Genomic DNA, 26671 nt, shown 5'->3' with positions numbered 1-26671 from the left:
ACGTACCGCCGAATTGCTCAACACGTGGGGCGTGAGGTCTCCACAGTACATCGATGTTGTCGCCAGTGGTCGGTGGAAGGTGCACGTGCCCGTCGACCTGGGACCGGACCGCAGCGACGCACGGATGCATGCCAAGACCGTAGGATCCTACGCAGTGCCGTAGGGGACCGCACCGCCACTTCCCAGCAAATTAGGGACACTGTTGCTCCTGGGGTATCGGCGAGGACCATTCGCAACCGTCTCCATGAAGCTGGGCTACGGTCCCGCACACCGTTAGGCCGTCTTCCGCTCACGCCCCAACATCGTGCAGCCCGCCTCCTGTGGTGTCGCGACAGGCATGAATGGAGGGACGAATGGAGACGTGTCGTCTTCAGCGATGAGAGTCGCTTCTGCCTCGGTGCCAATGATGGTCGTATGCGTGTTTGGCGCCGTGCAGGTGAGCGCCACAATCAGGACTGCATACGACCAAGGCATACAGGGCCAACACCCGGCATCATGGTGTGGGAAGCGATCTCCTACACTGGCCGTACACCACTGGTGATCGTCGAGGGGACACTGAATAGTGCACGGTACATCCAAACCGTCATCGAACCCATAGTTCTACCATTCCTAGACCGGCAAGGGAACTTGCTGTTCCAACAGGACAATGCACGTCCGCATGTATCCCGTGCCACCCAACGTGCTCTAGAAGGTGTAAGTCAACTACCCTAGCCAGCAAGATCTCCGGATCTGTCCCCCATTGAGCATGTTTGGGACTGGATGAAGCGTCGTCTCACGCGGTCTGCACGTCCAGCATGGACGCTGGTCCAACTGAGGCGCCAAGTGGAAATGGCATGGCAAGCCGTTCCACAGGACTACATCCAGCATCTCTACGATCGTCTCCATGGGAGAATAGCAGCCTGCATTGCTGCGAAAGGTGGATATACACTGCACAAGTGCCGACATTGTGCATGCTCTGTTGCCTGGGTCTATGTGCCTGTGGTTCTGTCAGTGTGATCATGTGATGTATCTGACCCCAGGAATGTGTCAATAAAGTTTCCCCTTCCTGGGACAATGAATTCACGGTGTTCTTATTTCAATTTCCAGGAGTGTATTTGCTTCGTGCTCTTACTTCTCTAGTTTGGTTGAAATACATGTTTTGTGAGTTAGGATAGAATATTTTTCTTTTCCGATCTTTCAGGTTACATTTTTCCTTATACGAGGTTTAGAACTTTAATAATGGCAACTATTTATTTACAGCTGGTACAAAATAGATACGTGTTTCAAAGTTTTAGTGAACTTCAGAGTAGTTACCAGAATTGTGTATAACCCGTTGCCAATGATGTGGAAGTCGTAGGATACTCTAAGCAGTGCCAGTTGTGTTGACAGTTCGAGCGGCGCGGTGTTTTGCCCGACGAATTTGTAGAAATTCTGAAGCGAATGTCTCAAGTGTTTCCTTCAGCTTAGAAATCGAGTTGAACTCACGAGGGCTTAAGTAAGGGGAGTGCAGTAGGTAGTATAGCACTTAGCAGTTCCATCAGTCAAACAAATCAGTAACAAATGGCTCTGAGTTCTATGGGACTTAACTTCTGAGGTCATCAGTCCCCTAGAACTTAGAACTACTTAAACCTAACTAACCTAAGGACATCACACACATCCATGCCCGAGGCAGGATTCGAACCTGCGACCATAGCAGCAGCGCGGTTCTGTACTGAAGCGCCTAGAACCGCTCGGTCACAACGGCCGGCAAATCAGTAAGAGCTTGTACTGTACGTGCTTGAGCATTGTCCAGCAAAATGATGGTCAGGTCCTGCAGAAAGTGTCATCACTTCTCTTTCTAAGCTGTTTATTTTTGGAACACAACCAACGACCAGCTTAGAGAAAGAAGTGATGACACTTTCAGCAGGACATGACCATCATTTTGGAGGACAATGCTCATGCACGGAAAGTGCAAGCTGTTACTGATTTGTTTGACTTATGGGGCTACTAAGTGCTATACCACCTACTGCACTCCCCTGATTAAAGCCCTCTTAAGTTCAATTCGATTTCTAAACTGAAGGAAACACTTCACGGTATTCGCTTCAGGACTGCTACAAATTCTTCGGGCAATAGACCGCGCCGCTCGAACTGTCAACACAAGTGGCTCTGCTAAGAGTATCCTACGACTTCCACATCGCTGGCAACGGTTTACACACAACGCTGGTGACTACTTTGAAGGTCAGTAAAACTTTGAAACACGTATCTATTTTGTACGAGCTGTAAATAAATAGTTGCCCAGTAAAGTTCCAATACTCGTATTATTGTTCATCTTGCTAGAAATACGTATTCGATCTCTACCTTCTTAGAAGTGTAGTATCATAAGGGCATTTTGAAATAAACTGCCTAAAAATCATGAGTCTATCTTCTATAGTTCTTGAGAAAACGATCATTTGTCTGAGAATTTTTAAATTTTTTTTTCTTTAAAAATTGCAGTTACATAGTAATTTAAATTAAATCACACATTTTAATACAAACAATAGTGAAAGTGCGGCAGCACTGTAGTACTAGTCATCTTCTACATTGTCCGAATGCACCCTCCTCCCCCTTCTTCTCTTCAAAGATTTCCTTCTTCAACACTTTTTGAACTTGTTGCTCAGCTCAGTTTCAAATCACTCCTGGTGCAGTTTCTTCCGCATGGCTCACGTGTTTCAATCAATCGTCAAGCCCTGCCCTTCAGAGACATTCAGTCTAGCAGTATTACCTTCATTAAATGTGATACACATCAAGCCTCAATGTATGGAACCCCACAAATACGTTATTAACTACAGAGTCCGCCAGAAAAATGTATACACTCTTTTTCAGGCTCTATCGTGATATCGATATTGTCGTTCGATCTGAGTTGCGAGTGTGTTGTAGTATGGTCATTCGCTCAACAGATGTTCTTACGTTCAACTCGGTATTGAGCACACTTGACATTCGAGCAACGAAAGTGCATTGTGAAGAGGTTTTTCAAGTTTGATAATGCTGTTGAAGTGCAACGTCAGTGGAGGCGGGAGTTTGAAACAGAACCGCCAACCCGCCTAACAGTTAAACGCATCATTGACAAGTTTGAATAGCATGGAACGATTTGTGATATTCACAAAGGAAGATCAGAAAGACAGTCCTGCTTCGTCGGCTCTCGTGTTGGAAACGTTTGTTAATTCTCCACAGAAGTCTGCTACGCAATGTTCACGTCAAGTGGGGGTTAGTAGTAAAACTGTACGAAGAATTCTGAAGGCTGAAAAGTGGAAAGATTACTGCACGCGATTAATGGTGACGATCCTGATCGCCGAATGCAATTTTGCGAATGGTATCAGAAAATGATGCCTGATGACGAACAATTTGTGACGAAGCACAATTTAAACTTAATGGAACCGTGAATCGGCATAACAGTGTGTACTGGGTACCGGAAAATCCACATGGTTATGTGGTTAAAGCGGTCAATCTATTAGGGGTTCATGTGTGGTGTAGACTATCATCTAGAGGCTTAGTAGGAACCTTTTTCTTGACGCTACTGTCAATGGAGAAGTGTAGCTGGAAATCTTATGCACATCAACTGTGACAGGTGTATGCGCGCTTTATGGATCTGATGAAGAGGTCTTCTGCCAACAGGATGGGGCGCCACCACACTGCCACCTAGCCATACGAGCTTTCCTGTATGAAAAGTTTCTGGGGCATTGGATTGGACGAATAGGGCCCATTGAGTTTCCTCCACGGTCGCCAGAACTAACACGTATGGACTTGTGGGGAACTGTGAAAGATAACGTCTATCGACGTAAGCCAACCACTCTAGAGGAACTTCGCCAAGAGATTATACAGCGACGTGTGCAGCGATCTCCACCGTAACACTGAGTGACGTAGTTGCAGCGACTGCTCGTCGTTCTGTTAAGTGTATAGCCGCCAACGGTGAACATTTTGAACATTTAAAGTAACCATGTGCTAAACAGTTGTACAACATGTGTGATCAATTATTAAATGTAAAATAAACACATAAGTAATACCTTTCGTTCCTTTAAGTGGAGATACACTTTTCTGGCGGACTCGGTACATTGTTGAAGGACTCATTAACATTTAGTGTTTTCTCTGCCAGACATTTCAATAGGTCTGAACCTGCGAAATCTCTACACACTCTAGTAGCCTAAGATAAACGGTTGTTGCAGATAAAGCTATCTAAACTTACACGCGACCTTTTTTTTAATTTTTACACCATCTGCCAGATTGAAGGTTGTGGATCCTCTTGTTATCTATCGATATGCTGTGGAAATAGATTGTCTAAGCAGCCTTTTTCGAACTCTCTAAGTTATTTTCGTTTCTCCTTATGGCTTGACCACAGCACTCTGGTACTTGATTGATGGTATGGTCTCGCAGGCGCCTTCTAATAGTCTTGCTGTCAAACAGTGTCTTCAACAGCAACGATTTTCCTTTAAACCAAGAAAACCTCGTGAACAACGTAAAGAAGAACCACAGCTGTCATGCCTGGCCTACTAACTTACGCAGCAAAGATTTCACTAGAATTTAAATCATAACACAGCCTTCTAGACCTTATGATTGTTGAGATATTAATTTTTATCAGAGCAATAGTTTATGAAATCGTAAAAATGTCCTATACAACTAATTAAATTACATTAAATTAAATGTACTTTCAATAAACCAAATTTAATAAATCATTCACCAAATTAAACAGAAAATTCCAAATAAATGTTTCTGCACAAAAAAATACAAAAATTAAAATTTGTCAATAGAAATAGTCTTAAAATTTAGTTATTTTAGCTTATATCCTGTGTAATCCCTGCAAATACGGTTCACTTTCTTCAGAAGGAACATTGTTTGTTAAAAATAAAATCAATTATTTTATTTTATGGATTTTGTAATCCTTCTTATACACCGCGTGAACCCGCTGCCTTTCCGATACTTTATTTCTATTTTACGTCAAGGATGTGGTTACTGATACTAGTTATCGGTTTGGCGCAGTTATACGTTTTATTGAGAGGTCAGAAGCACTGTACAAGGTACAACCCCGTACAGGGTTGAAAGTCAGTGTATTTCAAAATGCTGAAACGCTCTGAGATGAACATAAGTTTTGTATCATAAACACAATAATTATTTAACATACTACTTTTCCTTACCTAGAAAGTAATTACGTACCATATCACCTGTAAAGGCAAAAGAACATGTGAAGTGAGCATAACTGATAAAAACTTATTACTGAATGGCTTGAACGTGAAGCTCTTTGTCCAAGAAGACAACAGAGTTTCAGATACTGATGGTCATCAGGATAGTGATATCTACGTCTTCTGGCGTCCCAGGTGAAACAGACGGTGAAGAATTAGATGATACAGACTACAGAATTGTTGATTTCCTTATCTGTCATAATTAAACTCAATAGAGTAAGTCATTGTCACCAAAGAACAGAATACGAGTACAGAGTATCATGAAAATTCCGCCATGTACAGTAAGAGGTCGTGTAACTAAATAAAAAAAATACACTCGAAATGAAGCGTTCCATGACACGAAGACTTTTATAATCTTCATTTTCGTATGAAAGACAATTTGACAGTTGTACACTCAGTGGCCAGAGAAAAACATTGCGTGATGTTGCTAAGTCTCTGCAAAACAGCACCTCTGTAGATGAAAAACAACATTATTCTGTAATGAACGTATATCAACAGTTGATTCTCTTAACGAGAAGACAAATACATACACTTGCAAGAGACAGTCAACAGGATGGTGTTTTGTCTTATGGACAAATCTATTGGGTGTTGTAGCAATAAATATCTCGTGCATATCTTGACGGTAACATCCCCACGACACAGAAAGCAAATGCGATGAAAATGTATAACTTTTCTTATACGACCAAAATCAACAAGTCACTCCACCAAAATAGAGTTCTACATACCACGGTATGTTGTGCAGTTAGTAGCCAACTGACAAAGATTGCGGCAACTACGCTATTGGCCATTAAAATTGCTACACCACGAAGATGATGTGCTACAAACGCGAAATTTAACCGACAGAAAGAAGATGTGATATGCAAATGATTAGCTTTTCAGAGCATTCACACAAATGGTGACACCTACAACGTGCTGACATGAGGAAAGTTTCCAATCGATTTCTCATACACAAACAGCAGTTGACCGCCGTTGCCTGGTGAAACGTTGTTATAACGACTCGAGTAAGGAGGAGAAATATGTACCATCACGATTGTAGCCTATCGCGATTGCGATTTCTCGTATCGCGACATTGCTGCTCGCGTTGGTCGAGATCCAATGACTGTTAGCAGAATATGGAATCGGTGGGTTCAGGAGGGTAATACGGAACGCCGTGCTGGATCCCAACGGCCTCGTATCACTAGCAGTCGAGTTGACAGGCATCTTCTCTGCATCGCTGTAACGGATCGTGCAGCCACGTCTCGATCCCTGAGTCAACAGATGGGCACGTCTGCAAGACAACAACCATCTGCACGAACAGTTCGACGACGTTTGCAGCAGCAGGGACTATCAGCTCGGAGACCGTGGCTGCGGTTACCCTTGACGCTGCATCACAGACAGGAGCGCCTGCGATCGTGTACTCAACGACGAACCTGGGTGCACGAATGGCAAAACTTCATTTTTTCGTGTGAATCCAGGTTCTGTTTACAGCATCATGATGGTCGCATCCGTGTTTGGCGACATCGCGGTGAACGCACATTGGAAGCGTGTATTCGTCATCGCCATGCTGGCGTATCACCCGGCGTGATGGTACTGGGTGCCATTGGTTACACGTCTCGGTCACCTCTTGTTCGCATTGACGGCACTTTGAACAGTGGACGTTACATTTCAGATGTTTTACGACTTGTGGCTCTACCCTTCATTCGATCCCTGCGAAACCATACATTTCAGCCGGATAACGCACGTCCTCATGTTGCAGATCCTGTACCGGCGTTTCTGGATACAGAAAATGTTCGACTGCTGCCCTGGCCAGCACATTCTTCAGATCCCTCACCAACTGAAAACGTCTGGTCAATGGTGGCCGAGCAACTGGCTCGTCACAATACGCCAGTCACTACTCTTGATGAACTGTGGGGTCGTGTTGAAGCTGAATGGGCAGCTGTACCTGTACACGCCATCCTAGCCCTGTTTGACTCAATGCCCAGGCGTATCAAGGCCGTTATTAAGGCCAGAGGTGGTTGTTCTGGGTACTGATTTCTCAGGATCTATGGACCCAAATTGCGTGAAAATATAATCACATGTCAGTTCTAGTATAATATATTTGTCCAATGAACTCCGGTTTATCATCTGCATTTCTTCTTGGCGTAGCAATTTTAATGGCCAGTAGTGTCGAAGATCACCAAAATGAAAGTACCTTATGACAGATAAGCGTTCAGTCAATCTGAAAATGCACAAAGAATACACACTGATCAGCCAGAACATTGAAAGGTGGCTACACTGAGCCACAGCGCCAGAGACTGCGCCAGAGAGTATTATTCAGCCGCCTCCACAGGCAGTTCTTGTTCAGATGTAGTGGAGAGTGCTTGTCGAGAAGTCGGAGTGGAAAGTGCTTATCGAGATGTCGTAGTAGTGAGTCGGTGTTGAGATGTTGTAGAAGGGAGCGCTTGTTCCATGTTTTATGCAGTTTTGATGGGCTATACAGCAGATGTTGTTCGAATGGAGATATTGTAATGATCAGAGTGCTTTTCGTCAATATATATGAAGGTAAAAAAATTCCCTTTTCTTTTTATTATTTCAATGTCTTAAATAATGCGTCATTACAGGTTCAGTGAACAAAGCATCTGGCTTGTGTTCTTGTATTAGATTGTAATTCTGGTTTTCTCGCGCAAGTATAGTATTTCTATTTTTTTAATTACTTCAATATAAATGGTACTTAAAATTTCTTGTCTTACTGAAGAAGAACCGTGCCAGATGTGTACGTTGAATCACACTTCCACACACAGAACAGTTACACTTGTGCTTTGGTTTCGTACGTTTTATAGTTGCTGGGGACTTAATTAATTAATTGTGTTAACGGAAATTTTCTTTCATTTTTTTGTTGTTATTCTATGCATTCAGATTGCGTACTAAAACTAGTCAGGGCCAACCGTTTACGAGACTGCGTTACCGGACAGACAGTAAAAATATTTGCATAAATATTTAATTAAGCCCCCATGCAACATCATGACCTTCGATCTGCTATAGATACAAACCCGTCCAGACGATAGCAGCGTCAGTTGGCGAGGTTTGACTGCCAGTCAGGCAACACACACAAACACACACACACACACACACACACACACACACACACACACACGGTACATGTGGTGTCAGTGAGCGTGCTGTCCGTGTGTAGAACGGTGAAGGCACGCGATCTATGTGAATTTGACCGAAGGCAGATTGTGATGGCCCGAGACTTGGCACAACATTCCGGAAACTGCACGACTCTTTGGGTGTTTGTGGAGTGTTGTGGCGTGTGTCTTCAATGTCGGGCGTCGTCAGCTGGGCAGACTGGTAAAAAAGGACAGGCGGCGAACTGTGGTGGAACCAGCATCAGAATTTGCTACTGGACAGCGTACAAGAGTGTCTGAGTACACAGTGAACGGAAGAGTCCTAACGTTGGGTCTCCGCAGCCGACAAGCCATGCATGTGCCAATGTTAACACAACGACATCAGCAACTTGGACTGAAATGGGGACGTGACAATCGGCACTGAACGTTGGCGCACTGGCAGACGTTGCATGGTCTTCTTCGTCATGACGATTGAAAGTCATGGGGAACAGCAAAAATGGCTCTGAGCACTATGGCCCGGGACTTGGCACAACATTCCGGAAACTGCACGAGTCTTCGGGTGTTTGTGGAGTGCTGTGGCGTGTGTCTTCAATGTCAGACGTCGTCAGCTGGGCAGACTGGTAAAAAAGGACAGGCGGCGAACTGTGGTGGAACTAGCATCAGACTTTGCTACTGGACACCGTACAAGAGTGTCTGAGCACACAGTGCACGGAACAGTCCTAACGAAGGGTCTCCGCAGCCGACAAGCCATGCATGTGCCAATGTTAACACAACGACATTGGCATCTTGGTCTGAAATGGGGACGTGACAATCGGCACTGAACGTTGGCGCACTGGCAGACATTGCATGGTCTTCTTCTTCATGACGATTGAAAGTCATGGGGAACAGCAAAAATGGCTCTGAGCACTATGGCCCGAGACTTGGCACAACATTCCGGAAACTGCACGAGTCTTCGGGTGTTTGTGGACTGCTGTGGCGTGTGTCTTCAATGTCAGACGTCGTCAGCTGGGCAGACTGGTAAAAAAGGACAGGCGGCGAACTGTGGTGGAACTAGCATCAGACTTTGCTACTGGACACCGTACAAGAGTGTCTGAGCACACAGTGCACGGAACAGTCCTAACGAAGGGTCTCCGCAGCCGACAAGCCATGCATGTGCCAATGTTAACACAACGACATTGGCATCTTGGACTGAAATGGGGACGTGACAATCGGCACTGAACGTTAGCGCACTGGCAGACATTGCATGGTCTTCTTCTTCATGACGATTGAAAGTCATGGGGAACAGCAAAAATGGCTCTGAGCACTATGGGACTCAACTGCTGTGGTCATCAGTCCCCTAGAACTTAGAACTACTGAAACCTAACTAACCTAAGGACATCACACACACCCATGCCCGAGGCAGGATTCGAACCTGCGACCGTAGCAGCAGCGCGGCTCCGGACTGGAGCGCCTAGAACCGCACGACCACCGCGGCCGGCTGGGGAATAGCATCTTGACACCTGTACAGCAGGGCGGCTCCATTATGCTCTGAGGAACATTCACGTTGGACTTCCATGAGCTATAGGGAGAGGCGGGTAATATACAATATGTAGAAGAGACAAGAGGGAATAATAAGAGTGGACAACCAAGAAGGAAGCGCACGGATTGAAAAGGCTGTAAGACAGGGATGTAGTCTTTCCCCCCTACTGTTCAATCCATACGTCGAAGAAGCAATGATGGATATAAAAGAAAGGTTCAGGACTGGAATTAAAATTCAAAGTGAAAGGATATCACTGATAAGATTCGGTGATGACATTCCTATCCTGACTGAAAGTGAAGAAGAATTAGGTGACGTGCTGACTGGAATGAAAAATCTAATGAGTACAGAATATGTATCAAAGGAAATCGTAGAAAGACGAAAGTGTCCGCAGCTCGTGGTCGTGCGGTAACGTTCTCGCTTCCCACGCCCGGGTTCCCGGGTTCGATTCCCGGCGGGGTCAGGGATTTTCTCTGCCTCGTGATGACTGGGTGTTGTGTGCTGTCCTCAGGTTAGTTAGGTTTCAGTAGTTCTAAGTTCTAGGGGACTGATGACCGTAGATGTTAAGTCCCATAGTGCTCAGAGCCATTTGAACCAAAGACGAACCAAAGCAGCGAAGCAAGGAATTGCGTCAGACAGTCATGTAGCTCGGCAACGTACGAGCCGAAATTCTGCTCTGAATAATACTTTTAATACTGTCGCAAAAGAATATATCTCACTATGAATAGTAAAACAGCGACTGCGGAAGAGAAGATATACCAACGAAACATGAATATTGTATGTGTAGCCATAACCATCACGCCAACTCAGCTTCTCATTCCACAGCATTGTTGGGGGATTCTAAAATATCACACAAAATACCGACAAACACTGTTGGTATGACTATGAATTACACACGTTTCGTCGAAGTACAATAGGAAATAAACAATTACCGCTGTTCTTTATTGCGAAAAAGCGGTTCGTGAGAATGATACAAACACCTTTCCTTGCTATCGCCTGAATTAGGAGGCTTATTGCTTGTTTGGTTTAATTAATTAATAGAATATGAAGCAATTGGTATAAATAATGCTTTTTCCAAACTTTCTATAAAAGAAAATCTCCTATCAAGACATTGCTTTTGTTCAATTACTTTATTTATGACTGAACGTTTCTGAAACTGAAGACACTCGTCCGTGCTCTGCACTGCAGTCGAGTTCTGGCAACGTCGTTCTCTGTTCATTGGTTGACTGTGTTTTGTGACGCCAGATGCGCAGAACGAACCTAAACTCGACCGCCGTCGAAAATGACGCGCACTAAAGCAACATTTCAATAGTGGTACAAGTCCATTTTTGTTCATCTTGAGATACAGAGTCCTAAAGTCAAATGAGCCCTGAAAAATCTGCAGTTGAGGTACCAGAAATATTCAATATGCTAGAGGTGAACCTTTCTTTCTGTTTGTTTGGAACATTAATTTCAGAAGCATTATAGGCAGAAACGTAGAGGTAATGGACTTGCACCACTATTGAAATAAGCCCTTCATTTAATACTTGTTTTAAGGTAGCGGTCTTACAAATGGCTTTCACGAGTTTTTGCTAGTTGAGCCAACCATGCTGGCTGCGGTGGCCGAGCGGTTCTAGGCGCTTCAGTCTGGAACCGCGCGACTGCTACGGTCGCAGGTTCGAATCCTGCCTCGGGCATGGATGTGTGTGATGTCCTTAGGTTAGTTAGGTTTAAGTAGTTCTAAGTTCTAGGGGACTGATGACCTCAGATGTTAAGTCCCATAGTGCTCAGAGCCATTTGAACCATTTGAGCCAACCATGCATCCAAGGGTTAAAGTTGCTGCGGAAAGTAGAATGACGCAGCTGGTACACCACTTTCCGGTCAGTGTCTTTTAAATAACCGGAAGCATTTTCTCATTTTTTGGTGCTCCGATAGGAACATTTTTCTGCCGGTCAGTTAAAGGTTGATTGATCGATAAACGTTTCAGATCGAATGCGCGGAGCAGTCATTCGCGTAATGTACCTCGCGCTTCGCACTCATCCTTTACCGCGGCCGTGAGTGGGGGCTGCGCTCCGACACCGAGAAAGCTACGACGCTCGAACGAAAGGAGCGTTTCGAGCGATTCCAAAGCACTCAACTCTTTCCAGTTCCACGAGTCTAAGAATAGCCGACTGTGATCTCGCCCATTATAGCGCGCCAGTGAGCCGCTGACCCGCTGCGTTATTGAAGCGGGACAAATAAATCAATTCCCTTTGGCAGGCCGCCCCTGTGTAACGCACGCGAGCCCCCGCCGCCCGTTCCTCCGTCACGCGGTGCCTTGTTTTGCAGCCGCGTTACGTCACAAGGGGGGCCCGACAGTGCCGTGTGTCCCGGCTGGAAGTGCCCGCGTTACATATTGACAGTACTGCTTTGCGTCCCCAAGGCTGTGAGATAGGCGTGCTCCTCCGCCTCCTTCCTCGTGCCGACACAGGAGAGCTGAGGTCTGTTTGTCAGTAGCAGCGGGGACAGCGGAGGGATAAGCCGGGGCGACGCGTCCTTGTTTGACTTCGCGACTGGACACGGTAAGTGAGTATTTCCACCACTACTGATGATACGCGGATTAGAAACTACTACGAATCGACAATTCTGTTCTCGAGAACCAAAAGGAATCGAATACTCTGCCGAGAGGCGAGAGATTTCACCAGTTTTCGCTGCTGGGGCGGCGATTTTAACCTTGGCATCATTATTTATTTATTTATTATAGGGCCATCAGGCCCTCTCTTACATCGGACCAGTGTTCCACACATGCAGCATTTCACACATCAGAGTTACATCATGACAATAGTTTAAATAAGCAAATTCGATTATTCTAGTCACAATATGAATAAAGAGTAATGACTAAGACCTAATAAAGTAAACGCTGGCAGTATTTTTACAACAGGTGCTATGCATACAAATTATGATAAAAGCAATAATAATAACAGTAAAAAAAATCAAATAATAATGATAAACATGAGAAAAATTGGCAATAGTAATGAAGATATGTGCAGATGTACATTAATATCTTGGTGTGTAAAGTAGATGTTTACTAGTATACCGAGTTTTGGGCAACGGAGATTTAAGGAGGGGGAAAGAGGGAAGTAATGAGGTGAAGTGCATTCATGTACAGAGGAAGGCATTACTGTTGCTTAAGTAGAAACGTCATTAGCTGTTTTTTTAAGCCGGACATGTTTTTAAGTTCTCTAACATAACGAGGAAGGTTATTTCAGAGTCGAGTTCCCGCTACTGTAAAGGACTTTGAGAAGGTGACTGAGCGATGCAGTGGAACAGAGAGGATTTTATTATGATGGGAACGTGTGTTTTTGTCATGTTGTTCCGACATAAGCGTTAAGGACGAGGAGAGATATGAGGGACAGTGTACATTTATAAGGCAGTAGATGAGACAGAGTGTATGGAAATCTCTGCGTTTGTCTGCACGCAGCCAGGACAATTTTGCATATGCTGGTGAAATGTGATCAAAAAGTCGAACGTCACAGATATATCGGACGCAGGCATTCATGACAGGTTCCAGACGTGGCAAATTTTCCTGAGAGAGGCCTTGTAGGATAATATCGCTGTAGTCAATGATTGGGAGTATAAGCGTTTGTACTAATTTCTTTTTCAGATCGAAAGGAAAGAGTTTTTTATATTTTTGTAGGACATGCTTTTTTGGACACAGCAGTTACGTGCTCTGTCCAATTTAGATTTTCATCTATTATTACAACCAAAATCTTTGCTGAGGGAGAGAAGTTAATATTTGTTCCATTTAGGATAAGAGATGGTACGGATTCCCGATGTTTTGGGCTAATGAGCTTAGAGTCACCAACAAGTACCGCTTGGGTTTCAGATGGGTTTAGTTTTAGTCTTATGTCCTGTGCCCATTCTGATAGTGCATCGAGGTCAGTAATGAAATTTTCAATAGCTTTCTTAAGATTGCTTGGTTTCGCACTTGGATACAACTGAAGGTCATCAGCATACATATGATACTTTCAATAGGTCAGAACCGATGACACATCATTGACATACAGAGAGAAGAGTATAGGACCTAATACTGAGCCTTGGGGAACGCCTGACACTACCTGCCGCCATTGTGATTTTATATTCCCGGACAGGACGCGTTGCTGGTGAGACATCATGCATGAGCGAAACCATTTCACTGCACTTGGCGATAAATTTAGACCGCTAAGTTTGGCTAGTAAGATGTCGAAGTCGACAGTATCAAATGCTTTGCTGAAATCTAAGCAGCAAATGATGGTCACTTCTTGTCTCAAAATGGTTCAAATGGCTCTGAGCACTATGGGCTTAACTTCTAAGGTCATCAGTCTCCTAGAACTTGGAACTACTTAAACCTAACTAACCTAAGGACATCACACACATCCATGCCCGAGGCAGGATTCGAACCTGCGACCGTAGCGGTCGCGCGGTTCCAGACTGTAGCGCCTAGAACCACTCGGCCGGCGCTTCTTGTCTGTCCATGGCAAGTTTCAGGTGATCTGTCACCTTTATCAGTGCGGATGTTGTGCTTCGATGTTTACGGAAACCTGATTGGTATTCGTCTAGTAGGTTATTAGTAGTTAGGTAGTTGGTGAGCTGGTGGAGGATGAAGGCAGATGGGGAGGTAGTCAGAGGGTGCTGTGGCGATGTCCTTTTTAGGCAGTGGCTTAATTTGTCCCAGTTTCCAGGCCTCAGGGAAAACACTTGTGATTAATGAATCGTTGAAAAGTGATTAATGAATCGTTGAAAATGTCTGTTATAGAGGCCAGTAGTTGATCAATAATAAGTTTTACCATCTGGATAGTGATGCCATCATGTCCAGTTGATGCTGATCTAATCCGCATTATGGCTTTCTTGACAGTATTGCAAATGACGTGCTGTAGATAGAATATACAGGGTGAAGAAAAATTCGTGCACTCGAATTTCGCAGCACGATCCCTCACATACTGAGAATACAAAAATGTCACAAAAAATCGTCTTGCGCATATTTCGGGCAGTAAAGGGACGTTGGAGATTTGCAGTCTGGCGACACTGTAATAGCATGTACGGTAACTACGTCTGTCAGCATAAAGATCGCTGCTATGTAGTTGGTGCAGTAATTAGCGTTTTGGGTTAGCATGCAGGAGGTCGAGGGTTTGATTCTGGGTCGAGAATTGTTTGATTTTATTTGCTAAACGTACTCTGTGTGGTACGGTATTCTCGCGTCCGTCGGGCGTCGTAATCTAATATATTATTTATTGGTAATGATGATTGTTGCCGACTTACGTGGTGGGCCTTAATAAAAATGGTATTTCATCCAATTTTGATTTAGAATTAAATACTTTTGTGAAGTTCTCTTTTTTTAACAGTATTGATCTTTAGTGGAATTAGACTCGCTGAATCTTAAAACATGAGTATATAAGTTGAACAATGGAATAAACTTTTCATATTAATTTCCTCGGCTAGTCAGTTCACTTTAAAGCAAAAAACTTTAGTTGTTAATTACAATTGCGGCCCACACACGCGCGAGACTATTTCTTCTTACCTCCGTTAACCATTGCATTGTAGTCGGAGTCCTGGCTCTGGCTCTCGGCTGTGGTACTGAAAATAAGAATCTTAAAGCTACTTATTTTCTGCAGCGTCGGGCGGCTATGGACAAAAATGTATGTTATGTTAATAGCGGGCGAGTTTTTCGCTTCCGCTAATTTTTTATAAGTTAATATCGCCACGTAATGGCGTCGTTGGCTGCATCGGCCGCTGCGATTGTTGCACTGTAAATTACTCGAATGCAGGTTAGTTCAAGGAACGCGGACATGAAATCGGGATCACCTCTTACAAATTAAAAGTGAACAATAATATTTTCTTCTCTTTAGATCATTTTGTTATATTTCTTTGCCCTCGAAACTTACACGGAGAAATTATTGTTTTACGGGTACATGAGAAAATGTATATTATTCAATTTTTAAATGTCTCTTCATTATAAATACTGTTTTTTAAGTCTTTTCGTATTATTTCACTGGGGACGCTATAGTATCCAGCGTCCTAAATATCATAAAGCGATTGCAGTGAGTAGTTTACAAAACATGTACTGTTACTTACTACGAACACAGAAATGGAAGTACAATCTCTTTCATTGGTTATCTTTTAAAGAAGCCTTTTTCTTGTCGTGGACGCGTATTGCCGGCTGGTATGACCAAGCGGTTCTAGGAGCTTCAGTCTAGAACCGCGCGACCGCTACGGTCGCAGGTTCGAATCCTGCCTCGGGCATGGATGTGTTTGATGTCCTTAGGTTGGTTAGGTTTAAGTAGTTCTAAGTTCTAGGGGACTGATGACCTCAGATGTTAAGTCCCACAGTGCTCAGAGCCATTTGAACCATTTTGGACCCGAATTGTTTCGCACCACTGCACCTAGTAGATTCTAAACTTATTTTGTGTGTGTCCACCCCTAAAGTGCCCCATCGAGTTATACCGTCCGACCCCGGTAGCTGAGTGGTCAGCGCGACAGAATGTCTATCCTAAGGGCCCGGGTTCGATTACCGGCTGGATCGGAGATTATCTCCGCTCAGGGACTGGGTGTTGTGTTGTCCTAATCATCACCATTTCATTCGCATCGACGCGCAAGTCGCCGAAGTGGCGTCAGATCGAAAGACTTTTGCACCCGGCCAACGGCCTACCCTACAGGGGGCCCTCGTCACACGACATTTTTGGTGTCCGGCCCGGTAGCTAAGTGGTCAGCGCGACTGAATGTCCTGCCAAGGGGCCCTGGTTCGATTCCCGGCTGGGTCGGATATTTTCTTCGCTCATGGATTGGGTGTTGTGTTGCCCCAATCATCATCATCTCATCCTCATCGACATTCAAGTTGCTGAAGTGGCGCCAACTCAAAAGACTTGCACCAGGCGAACGGTCTACCCGACCGCAGGCCCTAGCCACAGGAAAAAAAAAAAGCTTCAGTGCCAAGTATTATACTTGCCAGGTTTAGGTCCGTTGCATTTCGTTAGGACCTCACGTCACCAGTAGGGCTAGCAATGTACTTCGCAAATAATTGCAGTGGGGCAATTGGGGAAGGTTACACAGAAAACAGGTTTGGAATCTAGCAGAAGTAATGGCGCAGAACAGTTAGCGTCCACGACGAGAAAGAGGCCTCTTTAAAAGATGACCGAAGAAAGAGATTGTACTTCCATATCTGCGTCCGTAGCACATAACCGCAAATGTTTTGTACAAGACCCACAGTAATCGCTGTATCGATTAAGACGCCAGGAACCGTACCACACAGATTACCTTTGGCAAATAAAAACAATCAAAATCTCTACACTTCTGCGTGCTAACCCATAACGCTACCAACTGCACCACGTGCACTGAACTACTATACATGCTCACGGAGGTACATGTGATTACAGGGTTGCCAGATTCCCAGTCTAACGTCCATTTACTGCCCCAAACATGCGCAGGACGAAATTTTGTGAGAGACAGTTTTGTATTGCCACTATGTGAGGAATCGCACTCCGAAGTCAGAGTGGCGAATTCTTCTTCATCCTGTATACGATTTTAGATTGGCACGCCATATTTCCCGCATTACTTAATCAAAATTATTGCTTGAGACATCGTTTTCAAGATTTCGTTCACCACTAATGAGGAAAATTACACGTTTTCGTTAAAAACTTACTTCAATGAAGTGTTCAAAATTCCTAAGCATTGTTATCGTAATTACGACAGTTTTTTACCGCCATATTCATTCCCAAGTAAATCTGAACAAAATGTTTCGCAGTGTCATTTAACGGCGATTCTACGTCCAAAAAACATGATGGCTGTAGGTTAACAGATATGTCGTTTCCAATTTGTTACTTGGACAGGTAATGGTTTGCCTCAGTTCCGATTCTGTTTAAATAGACAACATTCTGTTGTACCCCATCGAACATACCTCCACAAATTCCCAAACTCTCTAAGTTCGTCCGGTTTACCACCTCATCATTAGCTTTTAAGTAAAAATGCTGTCGTTGTGTTAAATTAGAAGTCTTTAACACTACTCAAAGACTAATTAACGGTGCAAGAGTAGTGACAACTCACTTCACCATTTGAGACCCTCTGTCTGCAACTGTGAACATTAACTTTTACTGTATCTTAGGCGCAAAAGAAGTACTTTTTCCCCAATGGAAACCTGAGCAACACATTTGTGAATTTTCAACAATTTCGTCATGCGCAAGTGCTGCCAACTGTTGGGCGTCACTATGAAAATATCAGCAAGTCAGTGTGGTAGTGGGCAGCAGCTTGTGACCACCAGAATACACGGATGAGGTTGAATCGCTATATTCCACTGTGTAATTGAATATTGTTATTTTGCATGGAAATTATTGAAATACCATCTTACCATTTATTACAACGGAGAATGATCCGTAATTAATTATTTTATTCCATAAAATGAAGACAAGTGTACAAAGTATATTTTCAAAATAGATACATATTTTTGTCTAAATCTTGCGTCCAAAATCGTTTTAAAAAAGTCAGCTAAGAGCAATACCACATAAAGAGAACTTTCCTTCCTCCAGAATAAATTCATGTCTGAAACGGTTAATCGAGAACATCATCACTGCTCAAGTCACTCATTCTGATAAACCGGTGCTCATACCCCGTATTAACCTCACATCTTCTCAACCAGCCATGCCCTTCCAAACGATAAGAAAACAATTTCCAATAATTCTTCGCTGTGACCATTAATAAAAACAAGACTCTTTAAAGTTACCAAACCTATTTATTCGTATGGACTGTTATTCGTGGCTTTTTCATGAGTTTCCATATTCAGTGATATTTATGTCTGTGGTAATGATACAGGCAGCCAAAAAGTAAACGATAATCCCATTATAACTGCTAATATTATTTTCAAATAAGCACAAAAAAGGCGAATATGTACTGGGCAGACTTACGGCTGCAAAGAAGGGAACCAGTTTTCTTCGACTTATCTGGCAGCTTCTGTGACATTTAAATCAAAACATCTTGGTATAGTCGCGCTTTTTTTTACGAGTTAGCCCTACTTCCCCTAGCGTCGTCAGCTATCTCAGCCGCAAGGTGCTGGTACATCGGCTTCTTCCTGTTTATAGGCTTACGTCCATGACCCTGTGCTCAAAAATCAGGTGATTCGCCAGCCACGTTAAACAACATGATATATCATATAGCTGAAGGGCATCCATGTAATAACTAAGTTTTCCTGGAGCGATAAAATTTCTGGGAGTGGATTTGTTCCTCGGTGGACGCCAAATTATTGTTTTAAATTTCTGAATAGGGGTAGGGTTGGTATTTTTCCCCGAGGGGACCATTCCTCACCCCAACCCACACCCTATTACATGTATGGTGAAGGGTGTAACAAGAGAAGAAATTTTATGTGCTTCTAGAGAGTGGGATTCACCTACAGTAGGTAGTATCCGAGAGTGGGGGTGCATCTGTAACAGAAATTATCACAGGGGAGATATGCATACAACCTAAACTTTAATGACACGTCATGTCATGTTGCACGACATGACAAATGTCATGTTGGATGATACGGTGACGTGTGTCATGTTACACAGCATGACATCATGTATCACGCTATTTTACTTGACATGGTGCATTATACTACATGACATGGTTATTAATAATAACAAGTACGAAGGTAAGTCAATTACTATCCGCAAAGTAGTTACAAAATTTCATTGCAATCAAATAGGAAACTTACAAGAATATCATTTTTCGACATAGTCTCCTTGTGTTTCAACGCACTTGGTCCATCGTTGTACAAGCTTACTTATGCCCTCATAAAAGAAGGTTCTCGGCTGAGCTGCGAGCCAGGAATGCACCGCTTCTTTCACTGCATCGTCCGAGGCAAATCGACGGCCCCTTAATGCCTGTTTGAGTGGACCCAACAAGTGATAGTCAGAATGGGCAAGATCAGGACTATACAGGGTTATTACAAATGACTGAAGCGATTTCACAGCTCTACAATAACTTTATTATTTGAGATATTTTCACAATGCTTTGCACACACATACAAAAACTAGAAAAGTTTTTTTAGGCATTCACAAATGTTCCATATGTGCCCCTTTAGTGATTCGGCAGACATCAAGCAGATAATCAAGTTCCTCCCACACCCGGCGCAGCATGTCCCCATCAACGCGTTCGATAGCATCGTTGATGCGAGCTCGCAGTTCTGGCACGTTTCTTGGTAGAGGAGGCTTAAACACTGAATCTTTCACATAACCCCACAGAAAGAAATCGCATGGGGTTAAGTCGGGAGAGCGTGGAGGCCATGACATGAATTGCTGATCATGATCTCCACCACGATCGATCCATCGGTTTTCCAATCTCCTGTTTAAGAAATGCGGAACATCATGATGGAAGTGCGGTGGAGCACCATCCTGTTGAAAGATGAAGTCGGCGCTGTCGGTCTCCAGTTGTGGCATGAGCCAATTTTCCAGCATGTCCAGATACACGTGTCCTGTAACGTTTTTTTCGCAGAAGAAAAAGGGGCCGTAAACTTTAAACCGTGAGATTGCACAAAACACGTTAACTTTTGGTGAATTGCGCATTTGCTGCACGAATGCGTGAGGATTCTCTACCGCCCAGATTCGCACATTGTGCCTGTTCACTTCACCATTAAGAAAAAAATGTTGCTTCATCACTGAAAACAAGTTTCGCACTGAACGCATCCTCTTCCATGAGCTGTTGCAACCGCACCGAAAATTCAAAGCGTTTGACTTTGTCATCGGGTATCAGGGCTTGTAGCAATTGTAAACGGTAAGGCTTCTGCTTTAGCCTTTTCCGTAAGATTTTCCAAACTGTCGGCTGTGGTACGTTTAGCTCCATGCTTGCTTTATTCGTCGACTTCCGCGGGCTACGCGTGAAACTTGCCCGCACGCGTTCAACCGTTTCTTCGCTCACTGCAGGCCGACTCGTCGATTTCCCCTTACAGAGGCATCCAGAAGCTTTAAACTGCGCATACCATCGCCGAATGGAGTTAGCAGTTGGTGGATCTTTGTTGAACTTCGTCCTGAAGTGTCGTTGCACTGTTATGACTGTCTGATGTGAGTGCATTTCAAGCACGACATACGCTTTCTCGGCTCCTGTCGCCATTTTGTCTCACTGCGCTCTCGAGCGCTCTGGCGGCAGAAACCTGAAGTGCGGCTTCAGCCGAACATAACTTTATGAGTTTTTCTACGTATCTGTAGTGTGTCGTGACCATATGTCAATGAATGGAGCTGCAGTGAATTTATGAAATCGCTTCAATCATTTGTAATAGCCCTGTATGTAGGATAATCGAGTACTTCAAATGTGAGTTTCTGGAGCGTTTCAGCAGTGTGGGCAGCAGTATACGGACGGGCTTTGTCGTGCAACAACACAGAATCTTTTGACAGCAATCCTCAGCGTTTGCTTCGAATTGCAGACTTCAGCCTGGCAGTCAGCATCTCACTGTGACGTACACTGTTTATTGTTCTGCCCATTTCGCCATAATGTTCCAGTACTGGGCCTTGTGGGTCCCAAAAAACCGTAAGCATCAGTTTTCCTGCGGACGGTTGGGTCTTCAACTATTTCTTGCACCGCGAATTTGGATGTTTCCATTCCATACCCTGCCGTTTACTCTCCGGCTCTTAGCGATGTATCCATGTTTCGTCAACAGTAATGATCCTGTCTAAGAAGTTGTCCCCTTCGTTACCATAGCGATCCAAACGCTTTTTGTAGATGTCCAAGCGCGTTTGCTTATGCAACATTGCCAGTTGTTTTGGGACCCACCTTGCACAAACTCTATGTAACACAAATCTTTTGTGGATGATTTCGTAGGCAGAGCCGTGACTAATTTGCAGACGATGTGCCACTTCGTCGTCTGTCTAAGAGAATCATTTCACGTGAACGCTCAATGGTTTCTTCATTTGTGGCGGTAAACGGTCGTCTGGCTCCTTCATCGTGCGTAACACTTGTGCGACCATTTCGGAATTTTCAGTCTATTCGTAGACACTCCGTAGTGTCAAAACACTGTTCCCGTACTGTACTGAAAGTATTCGATGAATTTCGACCACAAAAAATGGATCACTGAACATTGCTCTTATTTGGTGCAAATAGACAGCGGAGCAGCCATGATTAACAGCACGGCAAAGATAACGAAACTAACCTAGCAGCTTGAAAATTGCGAAGATATAACAACAAATAAACAAAGCCCGCGTCTTCAACTTAAAACGACAGTACTACCAAAATAAACAAAAATATAATTAAATTGCAGTTAATAATTGCGTTACCTTCGTAAAAACTGTAGAATGTGTCATAATGTTTAGATTTAAATGTCTTTGAAGTCGTCAAATAAGTCGAAGAGCTAGTTCTTTTATATCCCTCACTCTGCCCCTTTTTTGTTCTATGATTAGAGCATTTTTAATTCTGGTTAAGTATGGTTCTGTATTGCACTTTGCAACTTTGTTGTGTAGCAACCAGTGTATTAATACATATGTATTAATACATATGTATCGAAAATTATCAGACAATGGCATTATAACCTACAGTGTACGTAGATACAGTGTCTGTACTATGAGTTATTTGAAGCTGCTTGTTTATTAACTGACACCAACAGTCAATTATAATCCAATATATTTTTGCGATTAAGATGAATGAAAAACTTGTGGAAATAAAAAAAAAAGTTTCAAAAATGCGTAAGATCGATTTCTTCGTCACATAATAACGTCAGATGTTACTAATTGCGAAGGCGTTCTAAAAAGTAATGCTTCCGAATTTTGTACGTGAAAATGTTTAAAGCTTCTAAATAAAACAGACGTTAGTAACATTCTACGTCTGAATTCTTCACGTCTGCGATAATCTGATACCTTGAATTCTCTGTCAAAGATCATCCTTCATACAGTTCTGACTTGGCCTTATACGACTTTCATCTGTCACCAAAACCTAAAGAACACCTTCGAGGACTTTGGTAGTGATAAAGCGGTGCAAGCAGCAGCGAGGTTATGGCTCCGACAACAACATCAGTTCTTCTACAGTGACTGTAACAATAAACTGGTCACTCGTTGGGAGAAATGTTCTCGTTGCCAGCGTAATTACACTGAAGAGCAAAAGCAAGTGGTACACATGCCTAATATCCTGTAGGGCCCTCGCGAGCACGCAGAAGTGTCGCAACACCACGTGGTATGGATTCGACTGATGTCTGATGTAGTACTGGAGGGAACTGACACCATTAATCCTGCAGGGCTGGCCGTAAATCCGTAATAGTACGATGGGTTGAATACCGCTTCTGAACAGCACGTTGCAAGGCATCCTAGGTATGCTCAATAATATCCATATCTGGGGAGTTTGCCGGCCGCTGTGGCCGAGCGGTTCTAGGAGCTTCAGTCTGAAACCGCGCAGCCGCTACGGTCGCAGGTTCGAATCCTACCTCGGGCATGGATGTGTGTGAAGTCCTTAGATTATTTAAGTTTAAGTGGTTCTAAGTTCTAGGGGACTGATGACCTCCGATGTTAAGTCCCATAGTGCTCAGAGCCATTTGAACCATCTGGGGAGTTTGGTAGCCAGCGCAAATGTTTAAACTCAGAAGACTGTTCCTGGAGCCACTCTGCAGTAACATAGCAATTCTAGACGTGTGGAGTGTCGCATTGTCCCGCTGGAATTGCCTAACTCCGTGGTAATGCACAATGGACATGAATGGATGCAGGTGATCACACAGGATGCTTACACACTTGTCACCTGTCACAGTCATATCTAGAAGTACCAGGGGTCCCATATCACTCCAACTGCACACGCCCCACATCATTACAGAGCCTCTACCAGATTGAACTGTCTCCTGCTAACAAGCTAGGTCCATGGGTCACGAGGATGTCACCTTATCCGTACACGTCCATCTGCTCGATACAATTTGCAATGAGACTCGTCCGACCAGGCAAAATGTTTGCAGTCATCAACAGTGCAATGGTGGTGTCGACCAGCCCAGACGAGGCGCAAAGCTTTGCGTCGTGCAGTCATCAAGGGTACACGAGTCGGCCTTCGGCTCCAAAAGCCCATATCGATGGTGTCTCCTTGATTGGATAGCACGCTGACACTTGTTAATAGCTCAGCATTGAAATCTGCAGCAATTTGTTGAAGGGTTGCACTTCTGAAACGTTGCACGATTCTCTTCAGTCGTCGTTGGTCCCGTTATCGCAGGATCTTTTTCCGGCCGTAGCGATTTCGGAGATATAATGTTTTACCGGATTCATGATGTTCACGGTACGCTCGTGAAACAGTCGTGTGGGGAAATCCCTACTTCATCGCTACCTCGGAGATGCTGTGTACCATCGCTCGTGCGCCGACTATAACACGACGTTCAAACTCACTGAAAACTTGATCTTGTAACCTCCCCACAGAAAAAATAATAAATAATATGAATAATATTCTAATTTAGTGTAACCTCAAAACAGAAAAATTCCTAAACTTCTCAACAGTAAAAATTATAATTATGTCGTTCACATTCAGTGTAACGTCCCATCAAAAGAATAAATTCAGTAACCTGGTAATAATACAATGTAACTAACCTCTCAATTAAATTGTCGCTCACTTATAACTTTTCAATAATTGACTGTGAATTTAACCTGGTAAAGTTTGGACGTCAGCAGTGCTGCGTCATGGCCCTGAAAGATCATTCTGAATAAAAAAAGAAAAATTCTTACCTCAATGAAGTCGCCGGATAACGCGTATATATATCTGCTCTTATAATAAATTTTTCTGGCACAGCCCTCTGCAATGCTGGCCGATAGATTTGTCATTCATGAAAAGAAACAACTGATTTTTCTTTTGCAATAATCGGGATGATCATGGATTGGAGAAATTAGTAAATTCTTTAAATTGAAATGAATGGTTGTTAAAAGTTACTTTTTATGAGAAAGATTATTATTAGGACATTTTTAAAACATTTACATGGGACTTGAGATAACAGTACTACATATGCGCGAGGCTGCTTTTACCTTATACAATAATGCTCCTCCGACATCGCTGCACCAAGACCGGCCCAGCCAACACGATACACCAGACCAGACTGCTCGCTAGCAACAACTTACTCCTACAGCTACACAGTTCCTACTGCCGTCAACACTGCTCTTTGGTCTCAGATTCTCTTATAGCTTACATATCGCAGGCAGCGCGTGAGCAATACATCGAAATTACATCTGCTCGAGTGCGCTAGCAACAAATTCCTTAATCATGGACCCCTTACAACCTGCCATTGTAGCAGCAATAACCGACCTAATAACTGCGCCAGACACTTGTTGTCTTATATAGGCGTCGCCGACCGCAGCGACGAATTCTGTCTGTCTACATACACTCCTGGAAATGGAAAAAAGAACACATTGACACCGGTGTGTCAGACCCGCCATACTTGCTCCGGACACTGCGAGAGGGCTGTACAAGCAATGATCACACGCACGGCACAGCGGACACACCAGGAACCGCGGTGTTGGCCGTCGAATGGCGCTAGCTGCGCAGCATTTGTGCACCGCCGCCGTCAGTGTCAGCCAGTTTGCCGTGGCATACGGAGCTCCATCACAGTCTTTAACACTGGTAGCATGCCGCGACAGCGTGGACGTGAACCGTATGTGCAGTTGACGGACTTTGAGCGAGGGCGTATAGTGGGCATGCGGGAGGCCGGGTGGACGTACCGCCGAATTGCTCAACACGTGGGGCGTGAGGTCTCCACAGTACATCGATGTTGTCGCCAGTGGTCGGCGGAAGGTGCACGTGCCCGTCGACCTGGGACCGGACTGCAGCGACGCACGGATGCACGCCAAGACCGTAGGATCCTACGCAGTGCCGTAGGGGACCGCACCGCCACTTCCCAGCAAATTACGGGCACTGTTGCTCCTGGGGTATCGGCGAGGACCATTCGCAACCGTCTCCATGAAGCTGGGCTACGGTCCCGCACACCGTTAGGCCGTCTTCCGCTCACGCCCCAACATCGTGCAGCCCGCCTCCAGTGGTGTCGCGACAGGCGTGAATGGAGGGACGAATGGAGACGTGTCGTCTTCAGCGATGAGAGTCGCTTCTGCCTTGGTGCCAATGATGGTCGTATGCGTGTTTGGCGCCGTGCTTGTGAGCGCCACAATCGGGACTGCTTACGACCGAGGCACACAGGGCCAACACCCGGCATCATGGTGTGGGGAGCGATCTCCTACACTGGCCGTACACCACTAGTGATCGTCGAGGGGACACTGAATAGTGCACGGTACATCCAAACCGTCATCGAACCCATCGTTCTACCATTCCTAGACCGGCAAGGGAACTTGCTGTTCCAACAGGACAATGCACGTCCGCATGTATCCCGTGCCACCCGTGCTCTAGAAGGTGTAAGTCAACTACCCTGGCCAGCAAGATCTCCGGATCTGTCCCCCATTGAGCATGTTTGGGACTGGATGAAGCGTCGTCTCACGCGGTGTGCACGTCCAGCACGAACGCTGGTTCAACTGAGGAGCCAAGTGGAAATGGCATGGCAAGCCGTTCCACAGGACTACATCCATCATCTCTACGATCGTCTCCATGGGAGAATAGCAGCCTGCATTGCTGCGAAAGGTGGATATACACTGTACTAGTGCCGACATTGTGCATGCTCTGTTGCCTGTGTCTATGTGCCTGTGGTTCTGTCAGTGTGATCATGTGATGTATCTGACCCCAGGAATGTGTCAATAAAGTTTCCCCTTCCTGGGACAATGAATTCACGGTGTTCTTATTTCAATTTCCAGGAGTGTAGTTTTGTTCTAATCATTTCGTCTCGTTTTTCATCACAGAGACGTGCAAGTCGCCCAAGTGGCGGCGAATACAAATATTTCCATCAGGGGCCAAACAATCTCAGATGATCTCTCCTGGACAATAGAGGAGAACGATCAAAACCTGTAGCTGTACCAGACAGCGCATGCATAACACAGAGGGAGCATATAGTTTTGTTCTAATCATTT

The sequence above is a fragment of the Schistocerca cancellata genome, chromosome 10 (genome assembly GCF_023864275.1).
Source record: "Schistocerca cancellata isolate TAMUIC-IGC-003103 chromosome 10, iqSchCanc2.1, whole genome shotgun sequence".
NCBI classification, from domain to species: domain Eukaryota; kingdom Metazoa; phylum Arthropoda; class Insecta; order Orthoptera; family Acrididae; genus Schistocerca; species Schistocerca cancellata.
The sequence above is the reverse complement of the archived record's forward strand: the minus strand, read 5'-3'. Positions refer to the sequence as shown.